The 22,708-nt window shown below is 40.7% G+C and overlaps 1 long non-coding RNA gene across 1 annotated transcript in view; it reads left to right on the forward strand.

Annotated features, from left to right (window-relative positions):
* Positions 1-21,287: 21,287 nt before the first annotated feature.
* The window catches only part of LOC143819047 (uncharacterized), a 242,747-nt gene continuing 241,326 nt past the window's right edge, over positions 21,288-22,708 (forward strand). The window contains exon 1 of the long non-coding RNA XR_013224739.1: positions 21,288-21,324. This is a non-coding gene — a long non-coding RNA (uncharacterized LOC143819047). The remainder of the gene's footprint in view (positions 21,325-22,708) is intronic.

The raw sequence follows: 22,708 nt of genomic DNA on the forward strand, positions 1-22,708 counted from the left end.
CATGATGTCATCTGATACATGCCGGAAGTGATGTTGTCACATTGTTTGCAAGGTAGACTGGGCATCCCTCCTTTTAAGTCATTCTGCCAGTCAGCTGATTGGTGTGGCATTTTTTTTTCCTTTTCAGTTTTTTGAAGATTGCTGGGTGTAGCCCAATTTTTCTTTCTCTGCTCTCAGATTGGCAATCAGACTAAAAATCATCCACACACAAAATGTTAATGATTTTTTCCCTTGGGGCATACCTCTATCTTACATTCTATGGGTTCCATTTGACTCTGAAGTAGTACTTTTCAAATTCAGGTCCTCATTTCCATTGACAAAGTAACATATGGCTCTGGCTGCATTTAGATGTCACGAAAAAACCACAATTCCTTTGTGGCAAAAACAATCAGGACTCAAAACATTAAAATCGCAATTCTGATTTCTCTTTCCAGTATATATGGGATATAAACTGGCTAATAATTTTAAAGTCAATAAATTATACAGATGAATCCAGGTTGATCTGGGACTAACCCAAAGTCCTAGCATTTAACACACTGAAATCTAAGGTAGTTTCTTTACAGCTTAGCAGTCTTTCACCACTCTGTCAGGAACTGAACAATGAGTACAAACACTACTTATACATCCCCACCCCCTTAACTGATCGATACCTGATAACATCACATCACCAACAGGAGGGAGGACACAGACATCTAACACTAACCACTTTATGATCTTATCTTTCTCAGGTAATTGCGCTAAAATGAGATGTGAACAGTGTGCAAGAGGGACAGAGGTAACCAGTACCTAAGGAGGTTGTGCCGTGTGTAGCATTTATGAACTGGTTTGCTGCCTTTTTATGATGTGTGCTTAGCTTCTCCCATAAAATATGTTGTCTGGAATGAGAGCTGCAAGATGTAAGCTCACAGTGGTAGAAAACTGGGTGTTAGAATGTCAAATTGACTGACAACTGGACAGATTTAAGAGCAGAATAAATAAAACAGTGATAGCAATTCTGTGATCTTAATAGCAGTGAAGTGAGAGCCATGGGAAACCTGGGATCAAGTCAGATGTGGTCAACTGCTATAATGTTCTTGGCTGTGAAAGCCACCAGATGGTTGTTTAAAAAAAAGTGGTAAGGGAGAACAGGGAAATGAAAATGCATTGCTATTATCAACTTAAGTGCCTAGTTCTAAAGACCCTAAGTTGTTAGAAAATTGGTTTAGTTGGGATAGTTTAGTGGATTGTTGTTTATTAAATGTAACAATTTAACTCATGAAAAGGTTAAAAAATAAGATTCTTCACACCTTTTACTTATGATGAGACCATAAATGTAAATAACTTTGGCAAAACAACTTTGCAACTTTAATATGGCATAAAAGTTTAACTCAAAACCTTTAGATTAGCCATGTTGGTCTGAAGTAGCAAAATAGCACCTTTAAGACCAACAAAGATTTATTCAAGGTGTGAACTTTTGAATACAAGCACTCTTCGTCAGACTAAGCTTAACCTGACGAAGAGTGCTTGCATTCAAAAGCTCACGCCTTGAATAAATCTTTGTTGGTCTTAAAGATGCTACTAGACTCTCAAAACCTTTAGTCTCTACATCACTTATTTGTGCAAATTGCTGTAGCTCTATTCAGACAAAGTGCACATAGAGATACTATACATTGATAAAACTTATGTGCATAGATTTTTCTATGTTGAACTCATACCCAGCAAATAAGGAGCTGGCAAACCATGATGATACACAGTTTTTAAATATGTATTAATTAAAATAATTATATAGAGCTGGAAGGGACCCCAAAGCTCATCTAGTTCAGCAATGCAGGAAATTTACAGCTACCCCAATTTTTCCCTTTATAGCTCAAGGCAGTTTACAATTTATAACTTTAAAAATACCCTAATTCAACAAAATCCAGTTAAACCATCATATTTTGGGGGAATCTGTACTGGATGCCGGTCAGGTGGAATTAAGTGGAGTCAATCAGAAGAATCTTTAATGAGAAAATCTCAAGAACTTCCCAGTGCCAGTGTAGCTTCAATCTGCCTTGGTATGGGCAGCTAATATATTATCTCTCTCCCTAACAATCCTGTATGAGCAAGCTCCTAGCCCAGAATACACGCTACATGTTTCTGGCTCTGTATGAGCCTAGACGGTATATGCTGAGGGAAGCTTTTTAATGTCATTCCACCACTGATATCTCTGAGTGGGAGGTGGTGCCTGACTCACAATGGATTTCAGTAACCCTGACCAATTATGCATCATGCTAAGAAATAAAACAGTCAGTAATCTGTTTAATATCTGGTGAAGTCCTGAGATTTAAAAGTCTCTTTAACATCCCAGGACTTCTCTAAAACTTACAATTAATAGAAAAAACACATAGATCTAAGTTAAGGGGGGTGTAATTCCACCACAAACTAACTGGCCCTGTATGTTTAAGTGGGAATTAATGGGTATACAGTCACCTGGAAAATATGTTAAAGATAAGCATACAATCCCTTTAAATTTGCCAGCCACCTGCTACCCTATCAGCCAGTCCATATAAATCTTCCAGCTACTACTACTTAGACCTATCCTGTCCAGGGTACTGTCTGCATTCACATCTCCCCCTGCTGTTGATCCTGTTGAACTTTGATTGATCTAAATCTAGCTCTTGCAACAGATCTGCAATGTGCCTTTCCCCCAACTCGAAACAGCTTTCACTAAGACACTGCTTTCTGCACTTGAATCATTCCAATTTTCAGTCTCCTCATTCCTTCCTGCTTGATCAAGGGGTGATGGTGGCCATGTGTACTTTTGTTTCCCTTCCTGGGTAGCTCTGCAGCTATAGTGTGGCTGGGGGAGATCCAGCTGGCTTTGAGGAGTGGAGAGTTCTTTATTTCAAGCCTTTAGTCCCCTGACTACAGCCAGAACAAGCAGATGGGGTGGGAAGTAGGTAGATTAAAGTTTCCTACAGTCTTTGAATTGACACCCTGACTAATCAGGGACAGAGTACTGCACTGCATCAGTGGTGGAGGCATGGAGAATAGGGTGGAAGATAAGCCAAGAAAACCAACATAGACATCTATACTTTCAAGGCTGGGCGCTTCAATGTCCAAAGCAGAGAAGAATGGGAAGGCAACTGTAAGCCGCTTTGAGCCTCCTTTGGGTAGGGAATAGCGGCATTCTAACTCCCCAAAGTAGCCAGCATTGTGGTGCAGAGGGGGAGGGGATATATGGGCACTGGCATGCCAGGAGGTGCACACACAAAGGTGCAGAGCTCTGTGCCTGCATGTGTGCGCCGGCTGGTGCCCATGCCTCCTCCCCCCATGCCACAGTGCTAGTTGCTTTGGGTACGAATGGCTGCTTCAGACACTGAAGCACCCAACCCTACTTGCAATTCTGGGCTTTCAAAACATGTTTCTCATATTTAGCAGGTAATATCCGCTCCCAGGTAACCTGGAGAAAAGGTAATGTCACTGCAGAGTTAATCATGAACGTTACAGATGGAAAATTTAAAGTGATAAAAATCAAATAGAAATCCAAAAAGGTGCAAATTGCTTTTTAAAATCTGTGCTGATAGAAGATAAAACCCCCAAAGCATATAAGACTGCCCAGGACGCAGGTTTCTAATCACAGCAACAGTCACCAGTGTTCTCCATCTGTGGCTTGAGCAGTCACCTCAGCAGCAGCTGCTTGTGTCTGGTGCATCTGGGTGATGCCTCCCACTATCTCACATGGGGTGAGGACCAACCCTTGTTTGGTTCCAACAGAGTGGATAGTAGTGGGTGGGGACTGGTGGGATGTCAGTAATTATGAGCAAATCAAGGACTTTCACCCTGTGCCCTCCAGCTGCTAAGACCATCTCTGCAGCTGTGACATCCCATTGTCCTATCATGGAAACAATTTTGATGAACTTTGCTTTGATCTAGTGCATAGATTATTTTCCCATTTGTGATCCATCCATGCTTATTCATGTCACTGTCACTTCCAGATTGACTGACTTGAATGCACTGTACATAAACTTAATAATACAGATAACTTAGAAATTGCATTCAGTGAAAAATGTTGCCACTTGCATGGTAGTTGAGGTTGGGCTTTGCATATTTAATCTATAGAGTGGTTGAAGTAAAGTATCACAGTTGTATACTGGTAAATAAAGAGAGGCTGGGAGAATAGAGGTCTAGACGATGTTAGATATGTTATTCATCTGTGACTGCTATCCTCAGGGGTAAAGAAACATAAAGACAACAGAAAGTTAGGAGTCAGCAATTTCATGACTAGCTAATAGTAACCACCTACTGGATATTGTACTATGCAGTTTATATTGGTTCCATGATTTGGGGAGGGGGGAGGGGAAACTTGATTGTCAAGAAAGATTTCTTTTAGAACCATGGATAAAGGTAAAGGTAAAGGTATCCCCTGTGCAAGCACCGAATCATGTCTGACCCTTGGGGTGACGCCCTCTAGCGTTTTCTTGGCAGACTCAATACGGGGTGGTTTGCCAGTGCCTTCCCCAGTCATTACCGTTTACCCCCCAGCAAGCTGGGTACTCATTTTACCGACCTCGGAAGGATGGAAGGCTGAGTCAACCTTGAGCCGGCTGCTGGGATTGAACTCCCAGCCTCATGGACAAAGCTGTCAGACGGCTGCCTTACCACTCTGTGCCACAAGAGGCTCTGAGAACCATGGATAGGAAAATGCATTTCTGAGTGATGTGGACAATTTTAGACAATGAAAAACAAAGAACAAAAAAGAAAGAAGACAGGAAAGCCAACCATTACTGGATGGCCTGAGTAGTGTTCAAGTCTTTATATAAAATTTATTTTTTCTGTTAGCTATATCCCACTAAGATGAAAAGGATACCTAGAGAATTTTTTGGGGGAAGAACTGACAGTAAAATAGAATAAGGCATATTCTGCAGCACTCTATAAGGAGTATGGCAGCACAGAAATTGTTAATGATAAAGGAGAGACTTCTGAGTTAATGTTTCATACGTCTGATCATAATGTATGCATTTAATCCAACTGTTTTTGACTTTGTCATATTCTTTGCTGGGGGTTACATTATCTTTGTTAATATGTTTGATGTCTAAAAATGAGGGGGATGCTCAGGATCGACTGAGAGACATTTTAATCCATTTTGTTGTACTTGATTTCTGAGGGGAAGAATCTTTCATTATTACTAGGCAAATTTTGTTTTAGGCATTCTAATTGTCTGAGGAAACTGGTGAATACAAGAGGTGAGGAGACTGGTGAATATAAGAGGGGAATTTCTACCAAAATGTCTTATGGCAGTTGTAAAAATTCAAGGCCAATTATTAGTACATAACATATGTATAAACATATAGTTCTGACAGACAGAGCAGGCATGCATAACTCCTTTTTCGGGGGCGGGGGGGCGGGATGTATTCTAGATGCAATTACAACCGTCAGATACAGACTTCAAAGACATGGGAGCTGCTGGCATATGAGGCTAGAACTTGCTCTGTGTTATATAACTCATAACTTAATACAAGTCATTAGTCAGCTCTGAACTAGTCACATAAAAGCAAACTCTCTTGGCAGATACATTCTGTTGAGAAAACTGCATTTTCCCCCCCTGGCCTGCAAACCACTAGTGACATTTCTCTCTCTCTCTCTTTTTTGAAAGAAAAGTACTAGATTTTAGTTTTCTTCTAATTAGGGGGGGAGAGATAGGTTTCACTGACCCTCAGAGAAACTAAATAACAGTGAGATCTTTTGTAGCTGTTGATTTCAGCTGTTGAGTTCAGAGTATGGAGCATTAAATGGCATACTGCTAGTTATGCCGTACTACAAAGAGAGGGCTAAGAGGAAGAATCTAAAAGGAATCCTCAGGTGCATGTTTGATGATTTTTGTAACCCACACAATAAACTTCTGCATTTGGTTCCCAAGTTAACCATGTAAGGTAGAGTTTCAGATGTGACTTTTGAAATACACCCCTGCATCTAAATTTTCAGGAATATTTCACTAACATTGTAGATGAATCATAGCAAAGACAGATAGCTCTGTTTTCACTTCTTCCCCACCCAATGTTATATGAATTGTCTGCAGAGAAGAATATTAGACAGAAAACACCTGCCTTTAGTGTTAGAAGTGTAGCTGGAAAAGGGTATGATTTATTTTTCTTTTAATGAGCTTTAAGAAAACATGTTTAAAACAAGTAACATGACAAAAATATGGTTTTAAATTTTTATTTATCATTTATGTTTTGTTAATTCAAAACTCTTTTCTTCTGACTAGAGAAGATAACTTCTTCATCTTTTTAAAATTTATGGGGGGGTTTGGAAGACTTTTTTCCCACTATGAAAATTCTTCATATCTAATTTGTGTAACAACATGCAAAAATGTAGTAGCTAGAAGGGTTTTAAAAAACAAAACAATTGATTTATATCTGAAACGATGCTGATAAAAAATGAAAACTTACATTTAAAAGTATTCCTATCCCATTCTAATTCCAAAGTCTGCCTCTTTTTCATCTACTCTATCAGATTCTAAGTTCACAGCAACCAAAGCTGCCACCATTCATTGCTCACAAATGATAATTTCCTGGAACATCTGGCTGCTGTTCTATGAAGCGGGTGCTCCAAAATTGGTTTGGCCCAATATATCTTAGTGAATTTTAACAAGAGATTTTTTTTAAAGGAACTAACAGCTTGTTTGTTGTATTGGTGCCAAATTGTAATGCACTGGCATGCTGTCTCGGTTCTATTTGCTGACACTCAGCAATACTATGACAATTTGGTAGAGCACTTAAGCATTTTCCCTTTGCTAAGTGGCTCAGCATGCTGCCCTCTGCATCAGGAGCCGAAGGTCATTGGTTTCAATCCTATTTTCTCCTATCATTTTAACAGTAATGATGCTGTTAAAACTGTGGCATGGAATAAGATTGTGCTTAATGCTATTATTTTGCTGAACTTTGTTCAACAAGTGTCACTGTCTGTGAGATATTATTTGCCTAATTAAAGCACATCCATGATTTTGATCTTATTTCTTCCATTCCACACACACACCGAGAGAGCCCATTGCAACTTTGTAATGAACACTGGGTATAAGTAAGCACAGAAAACTGAAACTATATCCCTCAACTAAATACATGCTCAAGACTTTTTAAACAAATGAGTTTACAGTACTTTTAGAGATGCCAATAATCACTGGCATTTCAGCTTTATTTATCAGAAGCTTGTGCATTTCAGTCACAGATTCCGTGCTCCTGGTATCAATCATAGCCAGATGAAGTTGTCTTCCTGGTTCTAAACAACAGTTAAACACTCCTAGAAATCGGATTTATATTTTCAATTTTTAAAAGGGTAGGTGATTTGATATAATTTATAGCTTTTTAAAGTACTTATTCAAAAAACTAGGTCCTTTATGTGAATGAAACCTGATATGACTCCATAAACTTAAAAGGATTCCAGTGGCACCCTTAGTGCTAACAAAATGCAATCAATATAAGCTTTTATTCTTGTTTCTGCAGATGCATAGGGTTGCTAGCTTGGGTGGGGAAAAACCTGGTGATTTTTTGGGGTGGAGCCTGGGGGTGGAGAGGACCTCAGTAGAGCACAATGTTAGACAATCCACTGTCTAAAGCAGCCATTTTCTCCAGGGGGATGGATCATAACAGTCTGGAGACCAATTGCAATAGCAGAAGGTACCCAGATGCCACCTGGAGGTTTTACATGCTATAGTTAAAAATATGAAAAACCTTGAGAGGCAAAATAGTAAAAATATTTAATGCTCTGTTGCAGCAGAAATCACCAAGGCAATGGAACTAAGACATGGCCCTGTATATTTATATTGTTGCTTTTTATGATTGCATTGTATTGTTTCACTTTGTCAGCCACCTTGAACAGGTCTCTGGAGAAGAAGCATATTCATTTTCTAAATAGAAAATTATACCAAGTTAAACCATTGATCTCTCTAGTTCAATATTGTCTATTCTGACAGCAGTGACTCTCCAGGGCCTAAGGAAGAAACAGATATTTTCCAGCATTTTCAGCACAATCCTTTAACTGGGGGTTGAATATGGGACTTTTTGTATGTGAAACTTATGTTCTGCCATGAAGTGTGGCTCCTTCCGTGGTATGTTCATTTTAACACTGGTGTGAAATCTGAATGGTTTTAAATTGGTAAATTGTATATTTTAATGTTTCAATTTCCCTAGTTTATGCCTTTACAGTTGGTTGATCAATTGTGCACTGTCTTAAGGAAAAGGAGTTAAGGTGGTAAATATATTTTAAATAAATACATACGTATAAATACATTTGCAGGGCTCTGTTGCCCCTCCTCCTCATCATCATAATACTGTCAGCCAGAAATTCATGGGAGCACAAACCAGACAAGATCATGGAGAATGATGAAGCTATTATTTCCATTAGACTTGGAAATAGCATGGCTAAATTCCAGGTAGAGCCTGGAGATTTCCCAGAATTGTGACTGTTCTTCAAATTATATAGACTAATGTCCCTGGAGAAAAATAGATGCTTTGAAGGTGGACTGTGTGGCATTATACCCAGCTGTGGTCCCTCCCCAGACACAGGTCTCTCCAGGCTCCAAATTTCCAGCAATTTCCCAACCCAAAGTTGGCAACCATAATGGAAAGGCACAAATCTAATTTCTCCAGTGTTCACAAGCCTGTCTTTTCCCTTACTAGACACTGAGAAAGGCAAGGGGGTTTCTGACTGAGGACAAGCTGTTGTTTATCTTGTTTCTTGCATAACAGTGAACCAATAAAGGTGAAGAAGGACCTTGTCTTTTCATTGAGGAGAAAGAAGGTAAACTGTAACTAGAAGGAGGCTGTTGTTTTCGTGCCAGATTTTCATGCAGTTACACAAAAGGCAGATTCCTGTCTCACTGGTTCTTTTGTTTGCTGCCTCAGACTGTTAAGCAGAGCAAAGGCACCCCTGTCTCCAAGCACCTGTCTTTAATTTCAGCTTATTGGATTCCCCACAGGGAAGCGAGAACAGCTGGCCAAAGCACACTGTACTGATGCAAAAGAAGAAAATATTCTGTAGCTAGGGGGGAAAAAAGACATGTATGTATCCCCCTCCCCCCCCCAGGATAACATGAGAATAAAGCAAAACTGATTAAACTGAAGTAATATTAGATTCCCCCCTGTGGTATTCCTTTCCTTCTACTATCCTTTTTACCACCCTCTAGAACTACCCTAATCTGGAGGGACTAATGGCAAAAGATCTATTAAAACCTCACGTATACAGAGAAATAAGGCCATTGGCTGAGCTTTCTACCTGCTGTTTATTCATTAGATGAAAGATTTCCCACACAATCTTGGCTGGCCATCAAAACCTGCATGTATGTTTATAAATGCAGTTTGTTCTAAGAGAAGGGGGAACAGCATTGCCTTCTGGAGAAATTGCTTATTTGGGGCACAAAGAAATTTAAAAATGGAAAGAAATGGATGCATTTTTTATCCTGCTGTCTATGCTGGAGAGCTGTGATTGGTTATTTATGGAAGGGCGTGTAATAAAACTGTACAAAAGCTGGCCCATTTTTAGCTTCCTAATAACTGCTTTGCAGTTTTGCCTCTTCTTTCAAGAGGTGAGTTCTGTTTAAAACAACTGTAAATAGAGCATTAAAAATCACAGTGCATGCACCAAGGTATTTCTTTGCTCTATTTCTTACATTATTCTTTTATCTGGGTCCTCTCCTTTTTGTAACCGTTTCACCATCAGCAAGAAAGTCACAGTCCCAACCTGAAACTTATCTGAAACTTTAGAGACAAACCTATCAGCACAGAGGGGTTGTAGTTCAACCAGTAGCAGATATATTGTGCAGGCAAACATTTCCAGATTCAGTAATCCCAGTTATTTCCAATAATAGAATTTTTTAAAATCCAAGCCCCAGAGAGAACTATTCTGTATGATAACCTTACATCAGTTAAGCAAATATACACTGATTAAACCATTAAAATGAATCGGAAAGTGTAGATGCCATTGTTTGGTATGGATTATAGAAGGAATGGGTCACAGAAGTGAGTTTATCGGTTATATCTTCCAAACAATTAAGATTATCTAAATTAGAACATTCTGAACAAATTGTTGGACAGGCTCCTGTTTGAAAACTTCCAGTGAGTACATCCCATGTAGGAAGATGGCTTCACTCTTGAACAGCTCTTCTGCATGGGATTTTGGGACCTAGAATGACTTTCCCCATAGCACTTACATCAGAATGTGGATGAGCATGTTAAGGGTCAAAAGAGGCTCCTGGTAAATACATGGTGTCCAGCTCCCCCTTTGAAGTCTGACGTGATCAAGCCCTATGTTTTATTTTTATTATTATTATTAATTAGATTTATTACTCACCTCCCCCCGAAGGTTCGAGGCAGGTTACAACAAATAAAACCCCAATAAAAACCCATGTTTTGTGTGGCAAGCAGGGGTCTTCTCAGCTTTGTGAGAAGGCAAGAAATAGGACACCACTTCCCATCACCCTGAGCCTCCCTATTATGGCTCCCACTACAATTCAGTATGCATTATGTTTTCCATATTTTTTGCTGTTCTATGTTGCTTGTTGTTATCACTTTATTATTGTTAAACTAAGTTATCTGGATTGTTTCTCTTTTATGTGAATCACCCTCAGCCTTCAGGAAGGATGGTATATAAATATAATAAATATAACAAATAATGATTTTGGGGGCTCTTGCACATGTGTACAAATGTAGACAGAAACATATATAAGGCTAGCTCACCCTGTTGCTATAGTATAGAAAGAGAAGTATTTTAATAACTATAGCTGGGTGTCCACAGGGAAGGAGGGAGACCCAAACAAAAGGCTGCTCTAACTTTTATATTCCCTTCCCCATGCTTCTTGCCTTGCATCCCTTGAACTAGCCCATGTCACCTGGGAGGCTGCTGTCTGCCTTGATCAGTAGGGAGGACTCTGCTAGGTACAGATTTACTGGGGCCAAGGAGGGTATAAACTGTGCTAGGGATTCTGGATTTAGCTCTAGCTGTCGACTGTGACTTTGAGCAATTAACAACTTGCTAGCTCTCATGCCGAACCCTTCTGTACTCTGGAGCTGTTTCTTACATCTTACTGAATCAGAGAAAGGAAGAGAAAATGGCTGCCGCTGGGTTCAAACATGTGGTCCTGCACTCTGGAGCGTGAGTCATCCATAATATGTGAGACTGGTAATCCTATTTTGCCAAATGATAAAAATGAATAAAATGGGTACTTTATTAGAAGGATGTCTCATGCATGGATATTCCTGGTATTACAAAGTAAAGACAGTAACCGGCATTTCAGCTACCATTTAAATCACACTGTTGTTTCAGATTCCATTCCTTCACATCTTTGTTTTATACTTTCCCCCACCCTACCACCACCCATGAATAGAAGGAGGTATTTCCAAATAATCTTGATTGGAGATTTTATGCTCCTTTGAGTATACTTCCTCCCTGCATGCATTCAGATGAAGAACAGTTCATTAGACTGCTAGCTCCTCTTTCTCCTTACAAAGCCATTTCAATTCTTAATAAAACCATATTTATTCTTTAAGCAGCAGGTGCTTGCCCCTTTGCATATTTAAACTCTGCCAACAAGCTAGAGGTCTCTTAGAATTACAATCGATCTCCAAAGTAAAGAGAACAGGTCGTTTTGGTGACTTCAAAGGGTGGACTCTCTAGCACACTGTAGATTCTAGGAGAAATAGAAGTCCTAGAAAACTCTCATATCCCTGCAAAGTTGCCTTCATTCTTCAAATGCCGCCTTCCCCAGGCACATCTCCCATATCTCCAGGAATTTCCCATGCTAGATTTGGCAACCATAATTTCAGCTTTATTAAGAAAGAATGAAGTAGATGGAAGCTTTTAGATGTGAGACCTCATGAACTGAAGGCAAAGTAATGCCTCTCATCACCATACATGGAAGATATTCTTCCATGTCTCTGTGGAATACAATGAATAGCCCAAGCTAGGACTAGCATAGCAATTCCAGTGAGTTGCCAATCAGTAATCCAGAGAAGGAGTAGAAGAGCTGGTTCTTATATACTGCTTTTCTTTACCAGAGAAGTCTCAAAGTGGTTTACTTTACTTTCCTCTCCCCACAAGAGACACCCTGACTGTTTATGTACTGGCGGTTTCGTGCTGGGCTGCAGGCTGGAGTTTTAGTTGTGGCAAGTTGCCCCATGTCTTCCTGAAACAACACAGGGGAGCATTTGGCCTGGTGTGCCTCATCCACGTCCAATTTGTGCTTTTGTACAGGAGCTGGGGCAGTGAAGTTCCCAGTGCATAAGCGGTCCCTGTGAGGTAGGTGAGACTTTTGAGAGAGCCCTGACTTAACTGCTTGGTTAGAACAGCTTTATCAGTGCTGTGGTGAACCCAAGGTCACCCAGCTGATTGTATGTGGGGAAACGGGGAATCAAACCCAGCTCACCAGATTAGAATTCCTCACCAAGCTGGCTCTCACTGTACCAATTCATGTTAGCCATGTGCGTTGTGAAGCAGAGTAGACAACCGCAGCAGCAATTCTACTACTACCTAATTTTAAGACTCATTTAAAAAATCTGATTTATAGGTGATGACTCAAAACATGTGATCACTCAAAACATACAAATATTAAAGTAAAACTTACCCAAACTAGCCTGTCAAAGATAACAAGCCAGCGAGGGCTGACAAATAATTTTTTGGAGAACTAATATTCTTAGGAAGCCTAAAGTGGGTTTGATGACATTGACAGTCCCTCCTTGACCCAATTTTAAAGAGCATGGATAGTTAAGCACAAAGAGCTGGGTTATTACTAAGATTTAGACTACTAAGGAGTTCTACCTTCCAAACCAGCCATTTTTTCCAGTTGAACTGATCTCTCTTGTCTGGAGGTCAGCTGTAATAGTGGGATATCTCCAGCTGCTACCTGGAGGTTGGCAACTCTAGTTTCAGATCAGACAGATAATTAACACTATGTCCTGTTATAGTTCAGCCATATTTTGATTTCTCGTGTCTTCATTCCTGAGCTATGTCTGGAATGCTCCTAATACAGCAACTTGACTGAAACTGTACCTTCTAGAAACTCTATATATGCTGGTTTAAGTTCAACAATGGAAAAACAATTGAGAGATGTATATCTAGAATATACATTTCAGGAATGTGGGGGAGAGAGCCCTAGTCACACTCTGGAAAACATTTGTTTTAATTCCCGAATAATTCAAAACCTGTGTACATGAAGAGAGGTTGATCTAATGAAAGATATTCCGTTGCCTATTTTTATTCCTTCTTTTGTCACACAAAACTCTGAATTCTTTCACTATATTGTTCTATGTATAACATTTATTACACTGATAATCTGATATGACATTTGTTTTGTGTAGTCAGCTGCTACTCTTGAGAAAGGTAATTTCTTTTTATTGAACCTGTTTGTGTTGTGGTAAGAATGTGCAGTTACAGAGTGAACATTTAAGTAAAATTGTAATTGGGTTATGATTGTAATAAACCACTACATGTCATTTGTATATATGGAGTACATTATCAGTGGGAATAGAGCTCATTATAGCAAAGATAAATATCACTTGAATGGCAAGATAAATACTATGTGACATGCAATAGGTGCAGGAGAATAGCATATTTCCTGAATTCCCTGGTGCCTATTGACAGGAGCCCATGAAAAATTGTTGCTATTCCACATTTTTTGCTCAAGTATCATTATCTACTGCTCTTTTGTGCTAATTACAACTATCTAGGGATGTGCCAGTCATTGCAGCTGTTCTGCTTATTTTGCATTAGAATTGATCAAATATCTTCTGGCATTGATTCAAGTGAGAGGAGTGGTGATATCTGGAGATGGAATTTGTATAATTCCTGCCTCCTGCCTCCATGCATTGGGTAGGATGAAATGAACCTTTCCAGGTCTACAAATTTCGATGCCTGATATCTGCTGAGATTTTTTTTTCCTAATCAGCTCACAACATATGGTGAGTACTTTGGCAAGGTTCATCACATTGTGTTAATTAGGCATGCTGGAATTTTGTAGACATAATAATTCAATGCTGCAAGAAATGTCCACAGATTATCACTAAAACAGAATGTGAGCGGTAGCCATTAGGTGTAAGATCTTGCAGGGATCAAGATATACTTTTTGTTCAATCAATAGGTAGCTATAACATAAGGAAACACAATGGATTTCCTGTGCTCTGGATCATTATCCTTCTAGGTCAGAAAGGAGACATTTTAGAGCACTATATTCAGGTATACTTCTCCTGAAGTCACATTTTTGGTCTTGTTAACTAAAATGTGCCAACAAGAAAAAAAGCAATTTCATGTTCCTATTCTAGATCAAGCAAAGAATGACATGAATTCCGTTAAGTTTCTGCAAAAGCTTTTCAACTTGTCCTAGTGTTTTATAATTTTACTGGGATCATCTCTGAGTAGAATCTCATTCTTCATTAGAAGACCAAGATGGTAATACATTTGCATGGGGATATCTTTTAATGCAGATTTAGTTTATTACATCCTAAGGAAAGAGTGTATAAGAAAGAAAATGACAAGTACACAGAGTAAATGTATGCATTTCTCTTAGGACTGAGCTAAGAACTGGTGTGGAATATTGAATGAGTGTATAGGAAGCTATGTTTATGCTGAGAACTAGATGGATCTGTGAGGCTCTGATAAAGGAGCCGAATAACCTCAGAGATAGACCTCTGTATTGCTCCTGAATTCTAAGTATTTTAAATCTCTTATTCATGTTTCTTTCTATAAACCTCATGACAACTGCACTAAGTCTTGACCAAACAGGGATCAGGGTCGTACTTTCTCAGATAATCTTAGAATATATTATACCTAAACTGTTTTAAGGACTAATTTATTCCTCTCCTTCTTATATACATATATACAGGGGCAAATAACCTTCCTGCTAGTATTTTAGCACAACACAATAGTTTGAATCATAGCATTGGAAGGGGCCATACAGGTCATCTAGTCCAAACCCTTGCTCAATGCAGGATCAGCTTAAAACATCCATGATAAGTATCTGTCCAGCCACTGCTTGAAGATTGCCAGTGAAGGGAAGCTCACTACCTCCTTAGGCAGCCCATTCCACTGCTGAATGACTTTGACTGTGAATTCCCCCCCCCCCGATATCTCACCAGTACCAATCTACATGTAGTTTAAACCTATTATTGCAGGTCCTACCCTCTTCTGCCAACAGGAATCTTTCTCTGACCTCCTCTAAGCGACAACTGTTAAAATTCTTAAAGACATCAATCATGTCTTCATCTCCTGGCTGAACATTGCCAAGTCCCTCAGCCTTTCCTCATAGGGCTTGACCTCCAGGCCTTGGATCATCCTCATTGCTCTTCTATGAAATTCCTTAATTTTGTCAACATTATTTTTGAAGAGAGTCCTCCAGAACTACACACAGTAGTCAAGATACAGTCTGAACGATGCAGTATACAGCGTGACTAAGACACCTTGTGATTTTGATGCATTGCCTCTACTGATACAGTCCAAGGCTGCATTTGACCACCATATCACAGTCTGCTATGTTTAGCTTACAGTCCACAATTACCCCCAAGATCTTGTTCACACACACTGCAACCCACAAATGTATCTCCCATCCAGAATGCAAGCTTATCATTTTTGTAACCCAGATATAGAACTCTGCACTTATCCATATTAGATTGAATTTACCCACTTTTCCATCTTGTTGAACTCTATCTTCTGGGATGCTCACTACTCCTCCCAATATGGGGTAATCTGCAAATTTAATATGGAGTCCCTATACCCCCTCATCTGGATCATTGATAAAATGTTGAAAAGTACCAGACCCAATACCAAGTCCTGTAGTACCCCACTGCTCACCTCCCTCCAATCTGATGAAATACCATTGACAACCATTCTTTGGGTATGGTATTATTGCCAGTTCCCTATCCACCTAACCATCCAAAGAACCAATCTACAGTCCTCCAGTTTACCCATCAGAACATCATGGGGAACCTCATCAAAAGCCTTACTGAAATGCAGGTAACTGACTGGACATCTGTTTCAAATATCCTACATTTACTAGAATATGGATGAATTTGATTGGGAAAGGAAGTGATTTCTTTGAAAGCCCAACAAGATTAACTGACTCTGAAGCATCTGAAGATGGTGAAATTGAAAACATGCTAAAATGCAGCAGAATTTTTCCTTTTCAGAGAAAATGGTGACTGTGCATATCAGCACCAGTGTACTGCTGATACATGTGGTCGTAGAACTTCTAGTATGTTTGACCATAACATCAGTATATCACACTAATTCTCCAAGTTCAAGCCAGCATCTTATCTACTTTTACTGTGGGAGGAAAGCATTTGTAGGCTGAAATTGAGGGTGATGGGCTGAAAATGGGAAGTAGGTTTGATATAGGTAGACATGTGCTGGGTTGTAATTAACTCTTTGGATAGTAGTACTATATCCTGGACTTTCTGTTTAGTGTTAAATGTGCCCACTCTGTTAAGATATATTTTATTCTGCTGGTTTATGACCTTAATACATTAGTGATTGATTGATTGCAGGCAGTTCCCTCCCCCCACATTGGCCAGGTTATTACTACTAGTAGTCCTATTTCCTTTACTGGTACCCTTGTCAACGTGAGTACTAGGACTACTGAGAAGATGCATAATATAATTCCAAATCTAGTTTCTGTCACATATCAAAACAAATCCAAACACAGAGTTTGGATGTGGATTGGGTAAATGTTTTTGTTACAGAAAAATCTTAAAATTAAACCTAAAAGGGGAGGTAGGAAATATATAAAGAATAGCTTAGGAGCAGAGGTTTGGAGACCAAGACATATGAAGAAAGGTTGGGGGAGCTTGGTCTGTTTAGTGCATTATCCAATGTATGCAGAATGGGCCTCGGGGGAATGAGAGAAACAGTGGCACACATGCAGATTGGGGAGAAAAAAGTATATGTGATGGAAAAGCAGAACCAGGAAAGAAAGGAACTAAAGCAAAAAGGTACAAAATTAAGATGAGAGGAAAGAAAATTGAACTATCATACAAGTTTTGTTGGAGTCGCCATATATTTACAAGACAAGTTTAGCCATATTCTACATATACAATGGAACTGCCATCAAAGAATTTGGCAACAACCGTCTTCTTCCTCTTTAAGGCATGCCTCAATATTTTACCATATATGATGTCTAAGGGCAGGCCACTTTGTTCTCAGCCCCATTGGACTGGTTATCTGTAATTAAATATAAGCCTCCTTGATGCTAGTAATGATTTGAGAGATAGTTGCTTTCCTACATGGCAGCACTTAGAGAAATCGAGGTCCATGAAAGTGAACTGCATCAGAACGTAAATCAGCCAGAATGAAGACAGGAGTGAATATAGATTTTGTGGTAAGAATACCCAGGAGATTGTTCTTAGAAATCCACAGATTGGAGATTACACAATATTGATTTATAGTCAGGCGCATATTGATCATTGGCTAAATGACTGTGCAGATAATTATATGGATTGTTCCCATGTTACCATGAGACTTAACCCTACTGACTGCAGCACTGAAATAAAATAAAATGCATACTTAACCTAGAATCATGGCTATTATCAGCGCATTTAGATGTGCAACATAAAAGGATTTGCTCAGCGCTGACTGCCTGAAATAGAACATAGAAAATCACTGTGCCATAACAGGGAAGATAAAAAGCAAGATGAGAATATTCCAGATTTATTTCAAGCATTTTGGATGAGAATATAAGATCCTCTTGATTGCTTATAATTGTGCTACTTTTTGTGGAATGGCGTCACTTCTTCCACTAAGAATAAAATTCACAGTATAATCTCAAGAATGGGAAAAATATCATTATCAAAGACCTGACTAAAAGCCAGTTGTAATGGCCAGCTCTGACCTAGTAACATGCAGGGATCTGCAACCAAATTCCAATTTTAATCTTCCACTTCTTGAGACGAACAGTGGGTACCCAGCTGAGGCTGTGGCTTTATATAGCTACAGTACAAAGGTAGCACCTGCTGGTTAATTCAAGAATCAGGTGATTGTCTATTGTTTTGTTCAAGAGATGCTGAGACAAGGCAGAGCAGAGGACAAAAATGGGATGCTTGTCTGGAGAGTTGGAGGCTGTCAGGCTATTTTCATGATGATTTTCAAGCAACGGTGACCTCTTTTAAGTACCATTTCTGGGACCTCAAACTGGATTTTTATATTAAAAACATTAGTATTTTTAATGTGTTGGGGGAAAAAATCTCAGCTGCAAAATTCACATCAAAGCTTATTCCCCGTAAGTTTTAATTGGTTAATCTTTAGACCGCATATTAGACATTAGCATTTAATCTGTGCTAGTAGAACAGGACAACCAGGGTCATTTGATTTTGCATTTAAACAGAGTCAAGCTTCACAACCTAAATTCCCAATACTCCCCAAAGGTGGCAATCATGCATACCCTAAGATTATGGAATATGTGCTACTCACATGCTGACACTGACTTTTGGAAGAGTGAGAGCAGCAATTAAGTGCAGTGTTCCTAAATGAAAAGAGGAGGAAGAGGAAGAGGAGGAAGAAGGAGGAGGAGGAGGAGGCTCAAAGTGGCTTACATTCAGCTTCCCTTTCCTCTCCCCACAACAGACACCCTGTGAGGGAGGTGAGGCTGAGAGAGCCCTGATATCACTGCTCGGTCAGAACAGTTTTATCAGTGCTGTGGTGAGCCCAAGGTCAGCTGGCTGCATGTGGGGGAGTGCAGAATCAAACCCGGCTTGCCAGATTAGAAGTCCACACTCCTAACCACTACACCAAACTGGAAGCCATTTCACATAGATTCCAAATGTGAAAGGAAATTAAGGGCACCAACAATTCTCCCTTTCCAGAAAGAGTGGGGGATCTCTCAGGGCTCATGCTAAAATACAGTGAAGCTTGTAATGCACTGAGTCTTTTCAAGCTTATCTCTGGTTTAAGTCTGAGTGCTTTTCCTTCACTTCCCCTGCTTTGGGAGAAGGCCAGCTTGGTGAAGTGGCTAGGAGCGCCAATTTCTAATCTGGTGAGCCAGGTTTGGTTCTGTGCTCCCCCACATGCAGCCAGCTGGGTGACCTTGGGCTCACCACAGCACTGAGAAAGCAGTTCTGACCGAGCAGTAATATCATGGCTCTCTCAGCCTCACCTACCTCACAGGGTGCCTGGTGTGGGGAGAGGAAAGGGAAGATGATTGTAAGCCGCTTTGAGACTCCTCTGGTAGAGAAAAGCAGCATATAAGAACCCCCATCTTCTTCTTCTTTCCATTTGTTTGCCAGTTCAGGAGGGAGAATAGGGGGCAATGCAGCAGAAGGAACTCACACAAACCTATTGAAAACAGGGCCCTACAAAGTTTAATTGATGCAGCTGAAGGTGCATGCCATTATGGGGACAGATCCAGCATCGATTGACTTACCTTCCACCCAATAATGACACTCCCACAGCTTGCCTGCTGAGGATGACACTGTGGAGTGGTAAGGCCACAGGATCCATGTGGGTGCCAGCTACAGCACGGTCTCCTTGTCACCTGATGGTGGATGCCAGCTGGCAACCCCCAGGGTGGGCATACAGCTGAATGACTCCATCCCTAAGAACTCTTAGTATGCTTATTTTGGGCAGCTAGGCTGACTTGAATTTAAATGGCCAGTTGGCACTCAGATGTCCAGCTGTAGCCTGCAGCACATGGCTAGTGACTAAGTGGGGCAACCATTTAAGCATGTTCTGCAGCTGCAATCTTTACTCCCAATGGCTTGTTTTCTAGGTAAGCTCCCAAAAACAGTTGAAAAAAAACAGCTGAGGGCAAGATTGTTGGGATGCAGGCTCATGTAGCCAAAGAGGGCAGCAGCAACTACCCATTGAAGCTGGCCCCAGCCAACATAACTACTCCACCCAGCCTGTGGCCATTTACCCTCTCTCTGGCCTGGTAAACAACCCACTGCTTTTGCCTCATCGTCTGATTGGCAAATGAGAGCTTATAAAACCAGTTTGGCAAGAATTTAGGCAAGGTCTCAAGATCTCTCTTTCCCTCCATAATTTGTACCCTTTGCCATTTAAATTTATTTTCAGGAAAATAAAATAGGATCAGGGGGAATATGGAGCCTAAATCCTTAATTAATTCCACATCCTCTTTAAGGTGCTGATGAGGAATATCCTCTAAGGATTTTAAAATCTTGGGGGAATGTACTCCTTCCATACCTATTCAAGGAGGTTCCAGGAGGAGGAAGGTGGGGAGGGGGGGGGGCTTTTCTTTCTTATCCTTCGGAAACCTTCAATAAGTACATGGTTATTTAGGGCAGAGTGACAGGAAACTTGTGAAATAAGAAGGAACCGGAAAGTGCTTCTAAAGGTAGTTTGCGGGTTAGGGTTCCCTTCTGCCAGGTGAGGCCCAGAGCTCTCTCCAGACTGCAGAAATAAGCTGTCTTGAAAAAATGACAACTTTGGAAGGAGGACTTGATGGAATCCCATTCCTGATAATCAACTCCCCTTCCCAAAGTTTTCCCTTCTCAGGCCCTGCTCCCTAATTTTGAGGAATTTCCCAAGTTGGAGTTGGCAACCCTATTTGGGGGGCAGCAAACCCCAGCCTTGCAACCCTTGAATGTTGTGTAGCACAGTGGAGGAATGCCTTTAGAGGATATATAGTTGCTTGGCAGGAGGGCAGTCTGTTGCCCGCAGGAAGAAAGACACCACACAAGTGTTTGGAATAATAAGGCCACAGCTTTATTCTCCTAGCAAAGGAGAGTTGGCTTGGCATGAGGAGGAATCCCTTAAAGACTCGGTCAGCAGACCGATGAATCAAGGTCTCAGATGGCGCCCTGGAGAACCAGCCTAGGCGTAAGCCTATAGCATGGAAAGCTCCTTGCCATCTGAAACCGCACACCCAGGGAAGGCGGTTTAAACAGGGATCCAATGGGCGTAGGCCTCTGACTGTCTCCCCAAACCGCCTGGCAATGCGAGCCTGCCTCCCCAGCCGGGTTGACATTTGGCTCGCATACGTGCCGATCTCTTAATGAGACCCCCAAATACCGAGGGAAGTAGATACGCAAACCTGCTTTCCCCCAAAAGGATTCTCCCCATGCCAACCCGCCTGCTGTGACAATAACCATATAACCCTAACAATAACCACTAATACATATTTTCGCAACAAACCCAAAAAAAGAGGGAGGGAGGGTGGGAAGCTTCCCCGTGCTGCGCCGTTGGAGGAAAGAGGCTGAGCAGGCATGCCCAGCCCCTTAAATAGGCGTCGGAAACGCCTATTCCTCCCCCGCCCGAGAGGCGAACCACGCCTCCGCAGCCCCATCCCCCAGGCAATCCTGAGAGACGCGTCAGCCGAGATGCGCCTCTTTCTTCTCTGCCGGGCACGCGCCTCCGCGGCAGCAACACGGAGCTCCGGTAAGTCTCCGCTCCCGATTGTCAGACTCCAGGTGGGGTCTGGAGGCCTCCTGGAATTATATTTGATCTCCAGGCTTCTTTTGCATATTGGCTAGAACCTGAACAGGAGATTTTCCTGTATAGATCTGTACCCCGGGATCAGTGAAGAATCTTCCTTTTGTAGGTTTGTGAATATAAGGAGCCAGACTACCCCATCACTGCCACCGTCCATTCATGATTCCTATACTGAGCTCTCTCTCTCTCTCTCTCTCTCTCTCTCTCTCTCTCTCTCTGCTAAACATTCATTTGCATTATTTATTCCGGTTGCAAAATGTCACTTTTTAAGCAGTCATTTCACACTGCAGATGTAAGTCAGCATCTGCCACAGTCAATTTTTAGTCACACAGGCCCCTGATCAACAAGAGATCCAGTGTGCTGTAGAGGTTACAGCCAACCAGAAAAGACCTTTATAGAATTAAAACGTGGATATAATGGGAAGATAGACCATGCATTGCATCCCAAGCTTCTTGGAACAAAAGCAGGTTTAATATAAATCATAATACTTATTGATCAATCTGTTCTGTTCAGGTTATCTTGGCCGCAGAGGCATGATCAAATAGTATTCATAAAGCTTTGGAAAGTGTAAATGAATGTCTGACAACTACTGTATGACATTTTGGAAAGGCTTTAGGAACTGTGATTAAAAAGAAGTTTTAAAATTCACACAAACAGTGTTATTTGGTAACTCGTCTTTCCTATGTTGTTCTGTTAAAGACACCAGCTCTTCCATTTTGAGTCTGTAGCCTCCATTCCTGACTCCGTGATAACAGCTGGCAGCAATAGTATATTTTAAGCTGCCAATCATTCAGAAAGCTGCATTTGTGGCTATTAAGTTTCACTTATTAAAATTATGTCCTTGATTTTGCTGGGAAGTCTGTGTTTGCATTTAGATTACTAGCAAAGCTGAGGCACATAAGGCTGATTTACACTGTGTGCCTCATCTTGTTGTCTGTATGAAAAAGCACTTGAAGCAGGCAAGAGTATCTGAACTATGATCAGAATATAATAAATGAATTATAAAAGGACAATGCCAGATTATTTTTGTTGTCTTGCTCACAGATACAAGAATTAAAATGTCTGTGTGGTGGGGAGAATGTATAATTTTTTTAACCCTGATCCTATGAAGCTAGACTGTCAGATTGCATCTTGAAAATCCACCCAGTATCTTGAAACCAAGAGATGACTTGAGAGATAAAGCCGCTAAGAGTGCCCTGTATTCCTTCTGTAGTCCTTTCATGTATAGCTTCCTAGTAGAGACCCAGTCGTTATAGAAGGAGGGGGAGGAGAAATTATGAGGAAAGGAATTGGGACAGGGAAACAATGTATGGGTTGAATGCAAACATAT

The sequence above is a fragment of the Paroedura picta genome, chromosome 10 (assembly GCF_049243985.1).
Source record: "Paroedura picta isolate Pp20150507F chromosome 10, Ppicta_v3.0, whole genome shotgun sequence".
NCBI lineage: Eukaryota > Metazoa > Chordata > Lepidosauria > Squamata > Gekkonidae > Paroedura > Paroedura picta.